Below are 17205 nucleotides of genomic sequence, written 5' to 3' on the forward strand. Positions count from 1 at the left end.
TGCGAATGGTGCCCAATCATGCGATGTGTTTGTTATTGTTACCCCGTGGAATCCCGCTCTCTTCCAAATGTCATCCGCTCTATCCCCTAATATTGATATTAACAAGCCCTTTACGTCTCCTACTGCTAGTTTCTGTCCTGCGGTGTGTTTTTCCATTTCATATATCCACTTACCCGCACCTCCACTTAATGATGGGAGCCTGCATTTTATATTTTCTTTATCAGTATGCTTCCAAGGGACGTACTGTGGTCTAACCCCTCCTCTCTCTAAAAGTGGCATCAAGTTATGTCTTGTTTCACCCATTGTGTTCCATAATACCAAGTCCTCACACCCTTCCTCCTCCTCCCTTTCTTTTACATCTTCAATTTCGTCCGTATTTCCCTTGCTCTCAACCTTTTCTCCTATATTTTTTCCTGCGTTCAATGTGGGCATGTTTATTCCACTTTCTTGTCTGCGACTAGGGAGGTCTCTAAGCCGGTATCCATAGGGTGTCAATCCTTCTGTGAATGGCGCGAGTTTTACTTTGCGTAACAAGCGTGAGGTGGTTGTGCATGTAGGGTGCAATGAGTGAGGGTGTGATGGTGATGGAGATGGTGTTGTTTCATGTGTTTGTTTTTCCACTACTCTTCGCTCTCCCTCCTCACTTCTTCCCAGTTCATCCATTCTCCTACTTATCCATGGTGAATCTACGTTGGTTCGGGTGATGTATAATTTATCTAGACTTTCCATTCCACTGCTACTTCCTTCTTTCTCCACTCCTTCTTCCTCACTACAAAAGCTAGTCATAAATGGTACCCCCCACTCGGTCTTTTTCCCCTTGATCGTTACTGTTTGTAAATCTATTAGGTCCAGTTCTCCTCTTTCTCCTTTATCAACCGCTCCCCTTTGTGCTGACGTTGTTGCTACTTCTGTGTCATCATATACATCCCCCCATGTTCCACTCTCCCGTCCCCTATCTCCTCTTTCTCCTTCATACCTTTCCTCCATCTCCTTACTATTTTCCTCCCTTTTCCTTTTCAATTCCTCCATCACTTCACTTCTCATCTGTTCTAATATTCTTTCATCCTCTTTCCTCCTTTCCCATTTCGCCCTTTCTTTTTCTACAATACTCTCCATCACCCTCCCTTCTTCGTATTTTTTAGTTGATTCTGATAGTAGCCTCCTCCTCCATATTGTCATTTCTTTTTCTTTTTCTTCTTCTTCCCTTTTCTTTTCCCGTAGTACTACTCTTGATACCCTTTCTGCTGCTGCTTTTACCCTGTCAGCTTCTCTCCTTTGCTCCTCAGTTCGTTCCCTTATTTTTTCCAATTCGTTCTTACCTTCTTTCCTTTTCCTCGCTCTCTCTCTCTCCTCCCTCTCAAGCTGCTTGATCAATTCATTCTGTTCATCCCTTAATTTTGCTAATCGTTCCTCCAAAATCTCTTCTTTTTGTCTTAACAGCTCTTCGCCCCTCAATTCACTCTCCCTGGCATTATCCTCGTCTGTTTTCTTTACTACCTCCTTCTATTCTCCTGTTAATGAACCCCGTAGTTTTAATAATATCTGTGCAGCTACCCATTCATCATTTCCTATTTCCACAGTCTGGTCTTCTCCAGTCCTCCCCTCCCCTGCTGGCATTTTCCTATGAGCCACATATGGTGGAGGGCTGTATGCCGGGTTCGAGTATCCCTCAGCCGCCCTTAACTGTCCTCTTTCTATTTCTCCCAATTCTCTTAAAGGGTACAACCCCCCTCCCCCTGTTTTTACTCCCGTTGCTAGGGGTATATCATTGCTCGGTTCCTTTTTTATTTCATCTGCTTTATTATTCTTTTCTCCTCCCTCACCTCTGTTCCCCGTGTTCTTTGGGTCCTCACTCCCCTTTTCCCCGTCCTTTCCTTCCTCCTTAATCTCTTTTCCTTCCGGTATTTCCCCCATGGTGAGCATTCCATTTGATCCTGGTCTGGACCCCTGGAACATTTTCCATAAGTTAAACACCTCCACATTGTTTGCCAACTTCTTCCCTTTAAATGTATTGTGCAGATGATTTAATAGTGAATGTTGGACATATGGATCGAAGCTACCGTTAGGCGGCCACGGTGTTAGCATTTTGTTATCCGTCCCCTGGGTCCATTCTATGCTATACTTAATCAGTTTCTCCCTATGGGGTGGCAGTGTTGTGCATATGTGTTGTAGTGGGGTAATGAGTGTGTTCCCCCACCCTCCCGATCCTGCCCCATATGACATAATAGCGCTCCAATTGTTACCCTTCCCCTATCTGGTAGCAGTTTATCTCACTAGCAGATTACAATATACAGCCTTGTATTGCTTACCTGGCCCCCGTAGGTTTGGGGACTTACGATAATCCGTTTAAGAAAAAATTACAGAAAATGCGGTATGTTACATTTATATGTTTCCTTCTGTCCCCCCTACGGCCCCCTGCGGCCGAGGCGCACGTAGCCCCCTGCGGCTGCGTACCCCTTGATACGTTCTTATACAGTCGTCCTATTTCCACGAGCTCCTCCCTCTTCTACACTGGCCGTGGCCGGCGTTCTCCGTGCGCAGCCACGTTCCCCCTGTTCACCTTTCCCCGATCGACTTATTTCCGTTTATCCCCGTTTCCACTTCCTTACCACAATTCTTTCCCCCACCAACCTCACGATGGAATACGCCTTGTACTCGGGATATCCTATGAAAACCCTACTGGTGACGTCACCGATTTCTTCGAGCTACTGATGAGTTCTTCATATATTCTTTACATTCAAAATACACTTCTAATCTACCCCCGTTAACCCTACAGCTGTCTTCCTGTCACTCCTGGAACAAGGTAATCAAATCAATCATATAATCGGACTGCGCACGCTGCGTCGCCTCGCGTGTGATACGCCCCTCGACAGGAGGGCTTAACCAGCCAACTATCTTCCGTATTAGGCAACTACCTAGCTACCGCCTACAGGGAAACGTCATCTACCTATCGAGTTTCTTGCTCGAAGAATAGGGATCCTCATCTACTCATTGATCGATAAATGCCAAATCGTAGGAAACCACGCACACCCATACCCTTACACGTAGTCGCGACCTAGGCCAATCAGTGTCTACGAGCGGCCGCACGTGATGTTTTGGGGCTCCGCCCCCTCCCTTCGCGTAACGTAGCCGTCTGCTCTCGCACTTTTCCGGCTACCATTCACTCCATTTCCAACACCAAATTCTCAAACCCTCGCCGCACACCTGTGTAACACCTCCCGCCTCCCTTATTTAACTCCTCCCCCCTCCCTCACAATTTCACATTTCTTGTTGTGCGTGGCATGCTCACCAAGTTCTCCTGATGCGGGGCCGCTCGACTGCGTGCACCCCTCCAAGCGGCTCGCCACCTCCCCTCGTCTGGACCACGTCTGGACACTCGCCAACCGCGGGCGGGATACTTCTCAACCGGCTCCCAAAGGCCAATATCCGGATTGCGCTGTCCAGTCTTCTCGCAGCTCCGCGATGGTCCTGTAGTCCTCAGAAGGGGGCAACGGCAGAGGGGGCCGCGCCGCCGGGCCTCCTCGCAACCGGAGTGCCTGGAAAAAGTAAAAAAATAAAAGGCGGATCTTAAACAGATCTCAGCAGTGCCTCCAACTTGTCGGGGGGAAATTCTGCCGGGGTCGGCCGGGCCGTCCGCAGACCTCCGGGCGGGGAGGCCCCAACTCCTCCCGTATATCCCAAAAGAGATAGAGTATGAGACACACACAAGAAGCAAGGTGACTCTGCTGTTTATTAAACACAAACGGCAGGGATGGGTCAAGGATCATACGCGTCTGACCTGACACACACACAGTCGTGGGGCTCGCAGGCCCTTTTTACTGTAGTATGACGCGCTACCTGCGTCATCTCGAAAAGTTAGCAAAAAACCTATCGCCACTCTTAATTGGTTGCTCGAGTGGTAGGGTTAGTATAGCATACGTATAGAGAACAATATTAGTGGGTAAGGTGGTCAGGTGATATATCTGGGTTGTCCCTACAATTAGATACATGAGAATTGTTACATGAAGACTACTAATGATTGGTCAATGTTAATGGCGTCAGTGATAAGAGCCCCATGTTCTGATTGGTGCGTTCGCGAGCCTCCCAGTCTGGGACCATCGCTGTTCCCAGCTCACCTGTCATTTGCAACAATGTTTCACTATGGGTACATGCAGACAATGTGAAGACTTATTCATGAGCTGGACGGCCGACTACTCCCACCGTCGCAGAGGCCCATCGAGCCTTTCAAGTGTATCTGCCTGTGTCTCGTACTGAGGGATCCAGACGCCTTCTTTCTTCTGGGCTTGGCATCTCGTCAGGTTCGGCTTGGTCATGTGAGGTGGGACCGTGTCTGAAGCAGAATTCTGCACAATTAATATTGTTTTTCTACTGTGTGCTTGGTTTAATTTGCAGGTGCGACTTTGATGTTGGTGCACGGCGCGCGAGGTTGCAACATCGTGCCCTTGATGGTCTGCTTTTGGAATGTGGGTTTGCAACATTACGACCTTGGCTGTCTGCTTTCGCCAGACTCATTCTGCAGGATCAGCAACCTGACTCTTGTTCTGTTAACGTCCACGGGAGCTCTTGCTTGCGGCCTACTTAGGCCTGGTGTATAGGTGGAACCGTTTGGTGCACAGGCGCTTTAGGTTATAGTCTCATATTGTCTTATGACCAGTATCGTGTCTTCGTTATAATTCTCATTATGGCACCTAGGTTTAGGAGAAGCGTAAGCAAGCTCTTTAGATGAGTTCATGGTGCGTCTTGCGTTTCTGCATTTTGAGAGCCTAAGTGGAAAATAATAAAGATGCACGTCCGTGAGTATGTCTGTCGCCTACGTCATAGCACTGAGTATATTCTTCGTGTAGATTGGTGCGGGAGTGTCCAGTGTGTACATTGGCACAGGTGTGCTATCCGTTGGCTAGGTCGTCATGGCATCTCTAAAGACGTATAATTTTTAGTCTAGTTGATCCATGCCGCAGGCATCGGCATGGGCAGGGCTGTCTGCTGGGCAGGCAGATGGACACATCCTTATGTTCCTGTACCAGGGTATCTGGTCGTCTGGTAGATGGGCAAACTCTTCTCGTGGTGGGTGCTTGGGCCGTGAACCTTTAGGCCAGGCGCGAGAGGGGGAAGATGGGAGCCTGTTTTTCCATTTTCCCACTTCAGCTTTCAACCAAAGCCCTTTACATAGCACATATTTATTACATACACTATCGGTTCTATATCATTTCATGGTATTTTTACGAATACATTTTGCCGAAATAAGTCATCGAAATTATTAGTTTTTAGGGGGGTTCCCCACCAAACCCTCTTTCTCCACCTATTTTTAACTATTCCTGACACCCCAACCCCTTATCTGCCCCCCGCAAAATTTCGATGAAATTAATGTCAGCAAAGGGTACCCGTAAAAAAAAACAAAAAAAAAACGCTATACCACACTATCCTTATTATTACCCAATCGAAATTGGTATTCACTTTATCAATCTTACAAGGATGAAAGGCTGAGTCAACCTTGCCGTAATTTGAACCTGCCATCTGCAGATCAAACACAGGTCACTTAACCCGCTGAGCCATCTTATTAGCTAATTTTAAGCAGGTAAGTGCATTTTGACAGCAGAACAAATCAAAACAATACAGTTCATCGTTTGGTCTTTTACTGTCCAGGGGCGAGTGGAATTATGAGTGTAGCAATTGATGCAGGTCAGCAATTAAACATAAGAATTGGAGCTGTAATTGAAAGCTGTGCCCACCATCAGTACCAGTGCTCACCGAATTGCTTCCTTGAGTGTGAGTGTTCGAGATTCGGCCTCTGTTACACTTTTCTGGGCCACATCCATAATGTGGCGCAGGCCTTTTAGTTTGCAATGGAACGCTTTGACTCAGATCCAGCTGGAATACATACAAATAAAAACAGGACCAGTAGTTGTCAATATATGACAGTGAGTCAAAGCAGTTCTCAGAAACATCTGGAAGGCCACGAGGGATTTTAAAATAACCCTGTAAGGTCTGTGTAACAATTTCAGAACGCGAATTTCAAGAAATGTGACCCTTCTTTTAACCGTGGCTTGGGGGGCCCTTTAACCTTGGGGTCACCTGGGCACGTGCCTAATGTGCCTAATGGATTATCCAGACCTGCAGATGTGCTTTTTTTTTAACAATCGTAGGTCCATTTTTTATGCACTCTGATTTTGAAGTATTTCCTGCAATGTTCAAGGAGATATTTGTAATCGCTTCCTGTGCGTTGATTTCGGTGGGTGTTTTGTTTGCTTGTTGAAAAAGAAGGAAGCCTTATTTGCAGATTCACAAAATCTATTCCCAGGTCTCAGTGTTATAGTGTTTCCCACAAGTATGGGTGGGTCAGGCTCATATAAAAAGACGAGGACACCAGTACGTCTTGGCACGTTAACTTTAACAACTGGGGATCCTCCGGAATCTTCCATGATTTTCTGTCCCAGGCCTCAAACTGGCTCCGCCCACATAACAAGGCTGGCACTGGTAGGCCACAACGTGACATCTCCCCCCCCTTCAGATATAATGAGTCTATCATTCCCCCACCTCTTCTATCAGTCTAATAGGTTTCAGCTGAGCCCTTACTGGTCTTCCATCAGAGAGCTGCTCAGGAATTAGTCCGGCAGTGCTTTGTGTCTCCTCATGCCATTCTTTATTGAGTTCTTCACCATCTCGTAGATATGCCGCTTCGGTGTCGTATTCAGTTCCTATCTTTTAAGGGTAGTCCCATGATCGGCCTTCACTACTAGACATCCTCTGAAGTGAAATACATTTTGTGTAATTGATCGTCGGCCTCCATCATCGATGGTGTTCATCATGCCCTGTGTGTTATTGATCGGCGGGCTCCATCATCGGCGGTGCTCATCATGCCCTGTGTGTTATTGATCGGCGGGCTCCATCATCGTCGGTGACTATCATGCCCTGTGGGTAATTGATCGTCAACCTCCATCATCGGCGGTGACCATCATGCCCTGTGTGTAATTGATCGTCGGCCTCCATCATCAGTGGTGACCATCATGCCCTGTGTGTAATTGATTGTCGGCATCCATCATCAGCAGTGATTATCATGCCCTGTTTGCTTGAAACTATTAGAGGTTCAGGCATGAACGGTGAATCTTCTTTTCTCTCTTTCTGTAGTCATACACCCGATCTCCCACTTGTATGTTTGTTTCTTTCGCCCCCACCAAGGATCCTCAGTCTTCTTTGTTTGCTTTCCCCATCTTTACACAGGGCTTGTAATTCTAGTTCTCTTAAATCTTTCCTCTTTTGTCCTTGTGGTAACCGAGTCCTCACAACTCAACCAAACATCATGTCTTCCAGGCACACTCCCATTGTGCTGTGTGACGTGTGTCTATACTCTCGCAATAGCTGGTATAATGTTTGTTCAAATGGTTAATAAGTGACATGTGCAATCTGTAATGCACACCTGATATCTGCCATGAAACGTTTGATGATGCTGTTCACCTCAGGCCATTTTGGCATGATTTTCCTATGCTTAAATACCATATATTGTGTGAAATTCTCAAAGTTCTGTCTCTTGAATGGTGGCCCATTGTCTGATTTGATGGCCTTGAGGACTCCATAGGGTGTCAGTATGCGGTCTAGGACCGGGATGATACATGTAGACACTGCAGATTGTGCCACCTATATTTCTGGGAAGCTTGAATGTTTGTCAATTATCCCCAGTACATAAATTCCTTCTCTTGTCGGTCCAAAGAAATCAACCACTAGTTCTTCCAATACCTCTGCAGGTAGTGGTGACATTAGTTGTGGATTGGGTTGAGTCGTGGTGCCACCACGTAGAAGGTGGCACATGTCTGTTCCGTTTCATTGACCCTGGAGTCCAACTTTGGGAACCATATATTTTGGCATAACAGTCTTTTGACAGTGACCAAACCTCAGTGACCTTCATGGGCTAGATTGATCACTTGTCCTAGTGATCGTGGTAGTACTATTTGACAACCTTTTAGGACAATGTGATGGTGAGTTCATCTTGTATTAAAGTCAGACTGTGTATATCCTCTTGTACGTCCCTGTCGATGACCCTCGCCAGATTCTTAGCATGCTTCATCTTTCCACTTGGTATGCAGCGGGTGATGATTGTCAGTGTTGGATCTTTTCGGAGATTGGCCCATTTCATATAGTGTATTACATATTTGAAGTATGCATCCACTATAGAGGGTTCCCTTCTGTCACATCCTGTTCGGTGGTGGGATAAGTAGTCAGCAGGATTATCATTTTGTCCCAGTCTGTGTTTGATAGTGAATTTATAATCCTGGAGGCCAGTCCCCACCTTGCTATCCTTGGTGGCATTCTGGCTTTTGGGTTTCCATAGTTGGAAGGAGAGCCTGATAATGTGTGGCTACAGTGAATGATTTGCTGTACAGGAACAGGTGGAAATGTTAGCAGGCCCACACAACCACAAGGCTTTCTTTTTCAGGCTGGTAATAGACCTGCTCTGTGAGGGATAATAGACCCCAGTTGGTATAAGCCACCATCAACCTGGTGTGTGGTGTCTTGGGGTCATGTTGAATTAATATGGATCCCAGTCCTACAGGACTGGCATCCACGTTTACTTTAGTTTCCTTATCAGCATTAAAGTAAGCCATGTCTTCAGCTGTCATGATATTTTGGTGGGTTCTCTCGAATGCTGTCTGGCTTGCCAGGGTCCATATAATTCTTGCTTGTTTTATGTTAGCTCTCTCCACGGGGTGCTTATTGTGGTGTAATCGTTTAAATATCTTGAGCAGTTGCTTGCCAGTCTCAAGAATGATCTAAGGCCAGAGATGTTTTCTTGCCTTGGGGACTCATTCAGTGCTGCTACCGTGTCGGGTTCTGGCTGCATGCCTTGTTCTGAGAACATGTGCACAAAGAATTTGAGGGTTCTCTTGCGGAATTCACCCTTGTTTTTGTTCAGTGTCAGGCTGCCTCAAGCACCAGGCAGGCGCAAATTAATCTGGTGTTTTGTTCTTCTATCATTTGCCAAATACCAGAATGACATCACTGTAGTTTAAATAATGGGGTATCTGTCTTATGACTTTATGTATCTCTTCCTGGAAAATTTCCACCGCCGAGGCTACTCCAAAGCTTAGCCACTGATATTGGTACAATGCTAGATTATAATTGTTCCGTTATAATGCGCTTAATACCAACAAGTGGTTTCTAAGCACGGGATCAGGATTCAAACCTGTTTTGTGCTGCGTTGTCTTGCTTCCAAGACAAACGCGTTGCCCCTGAGCTATCCTTAATCCCTCTGGGTTATGACAGTGGTGATGTAGCTGGATTCGGGACTGAGTTCCAGCTGATGATAACCTTTGTTAAGGCCTAATTTTGAGAAAACTGTTGCTCCATGCAGGAGGTGGATCATGTCTGTTATTCTTGGTGCCTGGTGTCTTTCTCTTTATATGGCCTAGTTTGCCCTACTCAGGGGCATGCATAATTGTATTGATTTGTCGGCTGCTTTCTTTGGGACAGTTACTGTGAGGGATATTCATGGAGTGGGTCCTGTAACCGGTACTAATATGTTTTGGTCTAATAGCTTTCAAATTTCTTCTTCTACCTGTTTCTGATTGCTGTATGCTTCTTCGCTGAGTATGTTTACCGTTGCTCTGGTATCTATGAGGAACTCAGTCCGTGTGCCATTCACTTGCATCAACAATAATGGGATGTCTTCTGTTGCTGTGTCATTCCCTAGAGCCCATACATATCCTTCTTTCTGTGTTCAACATAGGATGATGTAGAATCGCTACCCGATGGAGATCGTACTTCGATGTAACTTATGTGTTTCCTTGAGCCTCTATGTTCGTGGATCTCTGCTGAGTGGCAGTTTTTTCTGGTGTGGTGTCTATCCCCCTCCCCCCCGTATACTGATGAGTTTTTGTTTTGCCACTTGTTTTAGCTCCCCTGAACCTGTAGAGAGTGTATCGTCTTTCCCGAGGTGATGCATTTACATGTCTTCCTTGGGAGCCTTCTTGCAGACCACCCGAACATAACCCTCTGCCCCGCAGGAGGCACACTTCTGGCCAATTTCTGGGCAGGGGCTATCGTGTGGAAATTCGTACCCACAGTTAAAGCAGGTCTGCTCTGTCCCCTTGGAAGGGGTGTTAGGGGTTGGCATCAGTTTATTGACGTTCTGCATGTCTTTTTTCAGTGGTTTTATAGGTAGCTAGGGCATATTCTCCATTTGGCGGTCAATTGCTAATTCTGTGTAGGCCATTCCTATGACTTCCTCTTTGACCTTTGCTTCTGTAATTTCTGCCTAAACGCTGGGGACTCACATCCTGCAATTACCTGTGATTGGAGTGTCTCGTCATTTGAGATTCCATGAAAATCACAGTGTTTTATGCTGATGCAATGCTTCATCACACAATTGTCCAGTGTTTCACCCTTGTCTTGTTTGGTCGTATGAAATGTATGCCTTCCGTGACCTACATTGGTATGTGGCACAAAGCAAGTTGTTAATGCTTCTTGCAGCTCTGCGAACAATGCAACGTTGTTGTGCAAAAGCTCATATAAAATGTCCCTTACTGCTGGTCCCACTGCTAGCGACAGTATCATCTTCTTGCCTTCATTATCCAGTCGCCTCATGGCCCCAATGTATACTTTGAATTTGCAGAGTCATCTCACCCCACGGGGTCCAAGATTGCTGCTGTCTTTTTGATCGAATGCTGAGGGTATTCGTAGTGAGAGTGAGTCATTTCAAATTGGTTGAAATGTTGCTGGTGCCCTTGCAGACACTGTCGTCGGGAATGTCATCCTCTGATAAGATGGCGTTGCCACCTCATCTAGTCTCTACAGAAGTATATATACATATAGTTCAGACTGTGGTATTTGCAGATGAGTACCACTTCATCTGGGTGGTCTTACCCTTCTTCTCCAGATTTTCTTTAGATTCTGGTTCTGTGTGTGTTTATTGGTCAATGTGTGACCCTCTGTGTGTTTACCAAGTGTGACAGGTGTGCAATGTCTTCCTCCTACCCATTTAGTGGCTTGGCAGTGCGTGGCCCTTTTATGTCTGTGTTGTGAGGTATGTTCCGGTGCAACGGGCTTGCCGCTTCCTTTCACTGCCGGCGAGTGTCCTCTCCGCTCCTTGAACCATGATGAGGGACGTGCGGTGTCCCTGCCCCTCCTTTCAGCAAGCGTGAATCTTCTGCCTAATGGCACGCACCTCAGTCCCTGTGGCGCTTTCGAGTTGCGCGTGCTCCGGCTGTGTGTCGGAGAGCCGATGGCATACACCACTGTCCGTGCAGGGCACCTGCTGATGTGTGGTGGCTCCAGCCAAGAGTTTGCGAGCTATCAGCTCATCAACGTGTTTCTCGGGGTCCTCTGCCCCTTGTCGGCAGTATAGTGTTCCCCGTTTATAGGGTATCAATATGAGTGGGACACACTCATATAATAAGACACGGACACCAGTATGTCTTGTCACAGTAACTTTATATTAACAACTGGGATCCTCCTGATACGTTCCCGTCATTTCCTGTCCCAGGGCCTCAAACTGACTCTGCCCACGTAACAAGGCCGGAAGGTCACAACATGACATCTGTGATTTGCATAATTTGCATACCATTCAAAAAGCAGTTTACAAACAATTGATAAGTTATGTCTGTCGAATTGTGTATTTGCTTTTGCAAGAGTTACACAAATACGCACAACGTATGCCTGTGTAACTTTAAACAAATGAAGAAAATTGGGCCTTCCAGTGGGCTGAGATTCAAGGATTTAGGATTGCAATGCATATTTTGATGAACATTCAGCAAGTTGTGACTTACATGAATATTAAAAATTATATGAAATATGTTTACCATCCGTATCTGCACACGTACGTCTGAGTAACATGCACCAAGTGATGTTGCTGTTGCAGCCTGCGAGCAGAAAGTGACAACATTCTTAGAAAATGATGGCCATCCATGGGTAAAAAGAATTGCTAAAGATATAACGTATCATCATCGTAATATATGTAAAGCGCGTTTTGCTATTTAGAGAACACTATTATCATTATGTAACCTGCATCTTGCCTGTATTAAACGTTCAGCATTGGAGTATTTTGAAATGCATATTCTACACACACACCCACCCACACACAAAATAAACTACATTTTTTGTCAAAAGTGTTTTGTTTTCCTTTGTGACTACTTTGTGCATCTCGTTTATGCCGTTCCTAAGTGACACACGTGTGGGACATGTATTTTTGTGTATGAATGGCCTGGCCAGCCTTGACAAACGAGTACAGTGTGTGTGGCAGGCGCATAGCATTCATTTTGCACGTTACTTCCTATCTTTGATGATTGGGCCCTGTGGTGAAGAATGACTAAAATTAACGCCCACTGATGTCAATTTCCATAGCACAAAGACATGTTGGTGTCTCATTATTCAATACTTAAAATTGGCAGGAGGTCAGGACCTTAATTACATAGGCTTGGAATGTTACAGCAGACACGTGTTTATCACTACAGGTGCTCTCCAAACACGTCTAATGTTACTCTCAAACAAACTGATTTTCCTGAAGGAATCGAAAATATATATAGGGCCCGATTCACGGAAAAAGTCGTATTTACCCCACAAAACGCGCGCATATGATCAGTGTTTTGTGCGCTTGTTTCCTACGTGCCTTTGCCCTTGAAGCTTGCGATCAGGTGGTGGATGGATGACAGGGTTTGTCTGTAACATTTCCCGACACAAGGTTGTGTGTTGTAATCCATGAATATGTTTGTGTTTGCGTGGAATGGGCCGGCAATTGGTTGGCCGTGGACCGTTCCTTGTAATGCCCACGTTTTCCCATTTTCTTCCCCATTTTCAGAGTTCCGCCCCCTTCCCAGCCCTCTATGCCAGCCACACCCACGCTCTGCATGGTGTCTCTCTCAAGGCACTTGGCCACTCACAGAGACATACCGGACTGGCACGAAACCCACGCAAGTCCAGGGAAAGTCCTGCGCAGTCGATTCCATTAATCGACGAACGGGGATTTGTGCGCAGAATGGCACGCAAATCCCAATTGTCCACGCAATGAATTCCATGAATCAGGGCCATAATCTTTTGACCTCATGCATTGTTCCACATTTAGTCACGAACATTAGCACCAACTCTGGCATCACAGGCAATCAGAAGTTTCTGTATCAGGTGTGATATACCCATGGTCTTGGCATTCCTTCAGTCACCTCCTAGAACCCAGCTCTGGCATCACAAGCAATCATAAGTTGCTGTGTCAGGTGTTTTTTTGCCCATGATCTAGGGCCTCTAGGCGTTCCTTCAGCCACCTCCTAACGCCCAGCTCTGGCATCTGAGGCAATCAGAAATTTCTGTAACAGGTGTGATATTGCCATGGTCTTGGCATTCCTGCAGTCACCTCCTAGCACCCAGCTCTGGCATCACAAGCAATCATAAGTTGCTGTGTCAGGTGTTTTTTTGCCCATGATCTAGGGCCTCTAGGCGTTCCTTCAGCCACCTCCTAACACCCAGCTCTGGCATCTGAGGCAATCAGAAGTTTCTGTAACAGGTGTGATATTGCCATGGTCTTGGCATTCCTGCAGTCACCTCCTAGCACCCAGCTCTGGCATCACAAGCAATCATAAGTTGCTGTGTCAGGTGTTTTTTTTGCCCATGATCTAGGGCCTCTAGTCGTTCCTTCAGCCACCTCCTAGCACCCAGCTCTCGCATCTGAGGCAATCAGAAGCTTCTGTATCAGGTGGAATATGCCCATGGTCTAGTCGTTCTTTCAGCCACTTCCTACTGCTCCTTCTGAACCACAGGCATTCCTAATTTTGATACAGAAGGGGGTCACCTTTTCTTTGTTTCATTTCTTGTCAAACACTCCCAGCTTCGCAGCCTGGAGGGAAATAGAAAATGTACTCTTTTTTTCGCAATCACATAAAGTCCAAGTGTTGATACCTATTATTGGACCAACTATAAAAAGGTATTTATTTGACAGATTGCGTTTAGTTTTTTTGCCAACCATTTTTTGGACATTCGTTTTTTCTCTGCTAAACAGGTTTATGGTCTGCACACCAGCATGTTAAGCAAGAAGAAATCAGCCAGGTGTTAACAGGGATAAAGAAGCATTGACAGACCAGTAGCACCCTGTACAGCCTTCTAACATATTATCGCTTAAACAAAATTCTGCTGCCTCCAATTACACCTTGCCAGCAGAAAAAAATACAGGATGATTTAATGGGCCTCATTAAAAGGTCAGCGTTAAGGGGTTAACGGCAACCGTAAGGGTGCTGTTGCCGTTAACCCCTTAATGCCGCATTATGCAGTCCCTTAGCGGCTCCCATGGAGCTAATAACAGGCCTGCTATTAGCGGGCCCTTTATTAGCTCTATCCCCATTCCCATTGAGCCCTATGGGAGGTCGAATGGGAATGGGGAATGGTTCTCAGAAAGGGGACTTACCGTGTCCTCCAAGGTTGGAATAGCACCATGGCTACCTGCAACCTCGTAATGAGGCCCAATGTCTTTTACTACAGTAGTCTTGTGCTAGTCTTACAACAAATCAGCAATGTAGATTACTCATAGTTTCTAATGGAGAGTCAGGACTCTATTAATGGCACAGAGGTATTACAACATCACGCTATTCTTTGCTCTTTATCTACCTGGCCCATTTAACCCATTTGAACTCTACCTTCTTGCCTAACTTTCAGTGTTATTCAGATGATACGCAGCTCTCCTTCAAGCTTCCCTCCTCTGCCTCTTCCTCTCTCAATCCTGCTATTCAGAAATGGTGCACTACTAATGATATCTGCCTTAATGCCAGCAAGACAGAGAGCTTTCTCATTAGGACCCGTGCTCGCTCTTTCCCTCACACACCCTGGCTGTCATCCATAGGCCCCTTGCCCTCACCCTCCTGTGAGGCAACAAATCTTAGTGTCATCTTCGACTCCTCTCCCTCCTTCTCTCCTCACATCACGGACCTTGCCAAGAAAGTGTTCAGTTGCACCTCTTTAGAGGCATTCTCCCATTCCAAACCTTCCTCCAGAAACTCACTGGGCCTCATTACGTGGTAGGCGGTAAGGGATTACCGGCACCGGTAAGGGCACCAGTGCCGGTAATCCCTTGCCACCCTATGCCGAGGTCCCTTAGCGGGTCCCTTTCTCATTGCCTGGTTTTACCAGGCGTTATGGAAGGGACCCGTTAAGGGACTTCAGAGCTAATAACAGGCCTGCTAATCGTGGGCCCGTTATTAGCTCCATTCCCATTCATATTGAGCCCTATAGGGGCTTGAATGGGAATGGGGAATGGTTCCCAGAATGGGGACTTACAGGGTCCTCCCAGGTCGGAATGACCCGGTAAATCCCTATTCCGGGAACACGGACCCGGAATGCGGTAAGGGGGTAGCCATGGCGCTAATAGCGCCATGGTTACCTCCTACCACGTAATGAGGCCCATTGTCTCCAGAGCTCTGTTCCTCTCCAGTCTGGACTACTGCGACAGCTTGTTCCTCAATCTGCCTAGCTCCTCCCTTTCGCCCCCTTCAACTAATTCAGAACAGAACTGGAAGACGTTTTCCTCTGCCTCAAGCCAATGGACCACGTCTCTCCAGCCCTAAAATCTCTCTAATGGCACTCGGTTGCCGCGAAGATCAAGTTGAAGACCCTCTGCATTGCATCATCCACAAGGTTTTTTGGGGCCTGGGATTCTGCTGCATCATACTTTCTCCCCCTAAATACCTCCCTGCTAGAACCCTTTGGCCATCTAGCTCTAATACTCTGCAAATGTGATGCTTTTCCAAGCAGAGAGCAGGAGGTAGATCTCTCCCCTCCACAGGTGTCTCCCTCTGGAATGGCCTCCCTGCCCCTCTCAGACTTGAATCGGATCTCCTTGAGTATTGGAAGCTTCTCAAGACCTTCCTTTACTCTTCTTCCTTCCCTCTCCCCCTCCCCTACTAAAGTCCCGCCTTCCTCTTGACTGGCTGCCTGGTTCCTTCAGAGTCATATAGGGCACCAGGCCCCCTTTGTCCACTCTATCCCAGCAATTGGTCTCCCCTGCCTCCCCCTCAACCTGCACTTCCCCTTCTGGGCCCAAACCCCCTGCAGTAGACTAGCTGACCTGCACCCTTGTAGCCCTTCGAGCCCCTTACCTCACACTTCGCTTGTGGACCTTCCTTACCCTGCACTCTCTGCTTTCCCTTGAATCTGTCCACCTGGCCTCCCCTGGCTATCGCTCTCTCACAGGCCTTCCACCCTGACCGGCATTTCCCCCGTCCCCTCTCCCTTGCACCTGCACTTCTCTTACTGCACTTGCACGTTCTGAATGTCACAAAGCCTAGTATGATTGTTTCTTGTTTTGTCCCACTTGCTCCCCCACCCTTTTGTCTTGTTGCGTCTCGAAACACATTTTGTATAGGTGTATTATAAATACCCACTATATGAATACATAAATACATATATCAGTAAGAAAACTTTACAAGACTACAAATCTCATAATTCATTGGTAGTCTTTGATCCATACCAATCAGCCACTATATCGTCCTTTAAGAACCCTAACCACCAAAGCCCTTCCTCTTTTCTGTATCTGCAACAACATCAGGACTCTTCCAGGGATCCATACAGTATGAAAAACAGCAAAGCCATGGCTGAGCACAGCCATCTGGACCAGGATGACCCATCACTGCCACTCTCAATAAAATGACTGTCCTCTGTAGAACCAATCTCTCAAGAAGGACGAGCAACATTAGGGAGGGATAATACTTGCCTCCATGTCATTAATAGAATTCTGACTCTCCATCACAAGCTAGCAGTAATTGACATTCTAAGGAATGAAACATTTAAAGCCGATCAATTACAGCTCTAGCATGATGCACAAGAGGTTTACTGTAAAAACAAAAGAATGTACCAGTATTAGACCAATCAACAACTCTAAGAATATACTCCAGCTGTGCTCCAGACCAAAAAATCTTAAGAGACACAGTCCCACTGGCTGAATGCATCCCAAATAGAGAAATATTGATCCAAGCCTGATCTGAGCGTGATCCATGGCCCAGCGGTCCAACTGGGCCGGAATGGAGGAGTGGACCGGCTTCATTGGTTCCCTAAATGAAAAGAATAGCGTGGCTGTGCCCCACCTAACTACCAAAGTCCTAGCCTCATAGACGTGAGACATCGAACAACACAACATTGGGGAGAGTCAGGGAACAAAGGGGAGGAAAACACTTTAGAACCAAACTTAATCATGCAGTAAATATGAAAATGGACTCAGTCAGCACAGAAAAACTGTGCCAAAATGTC

The sequence above is a fragment of the Ambystoma mexicanum genome, chromosome 8 (assembly GCF_040938575.1).
Source record: "Ambystoma mexicanum isolate Mex_15411 chromosome 8, UKY_AmexF1_1, whole genome shotgun sequence".
Lineage (NCBI taxonomy): Eukaryota > Metazoa > Chordata > Amphibia > Caudata > Ambystomatidae > Ambystoma > Ambystoma mexicanum.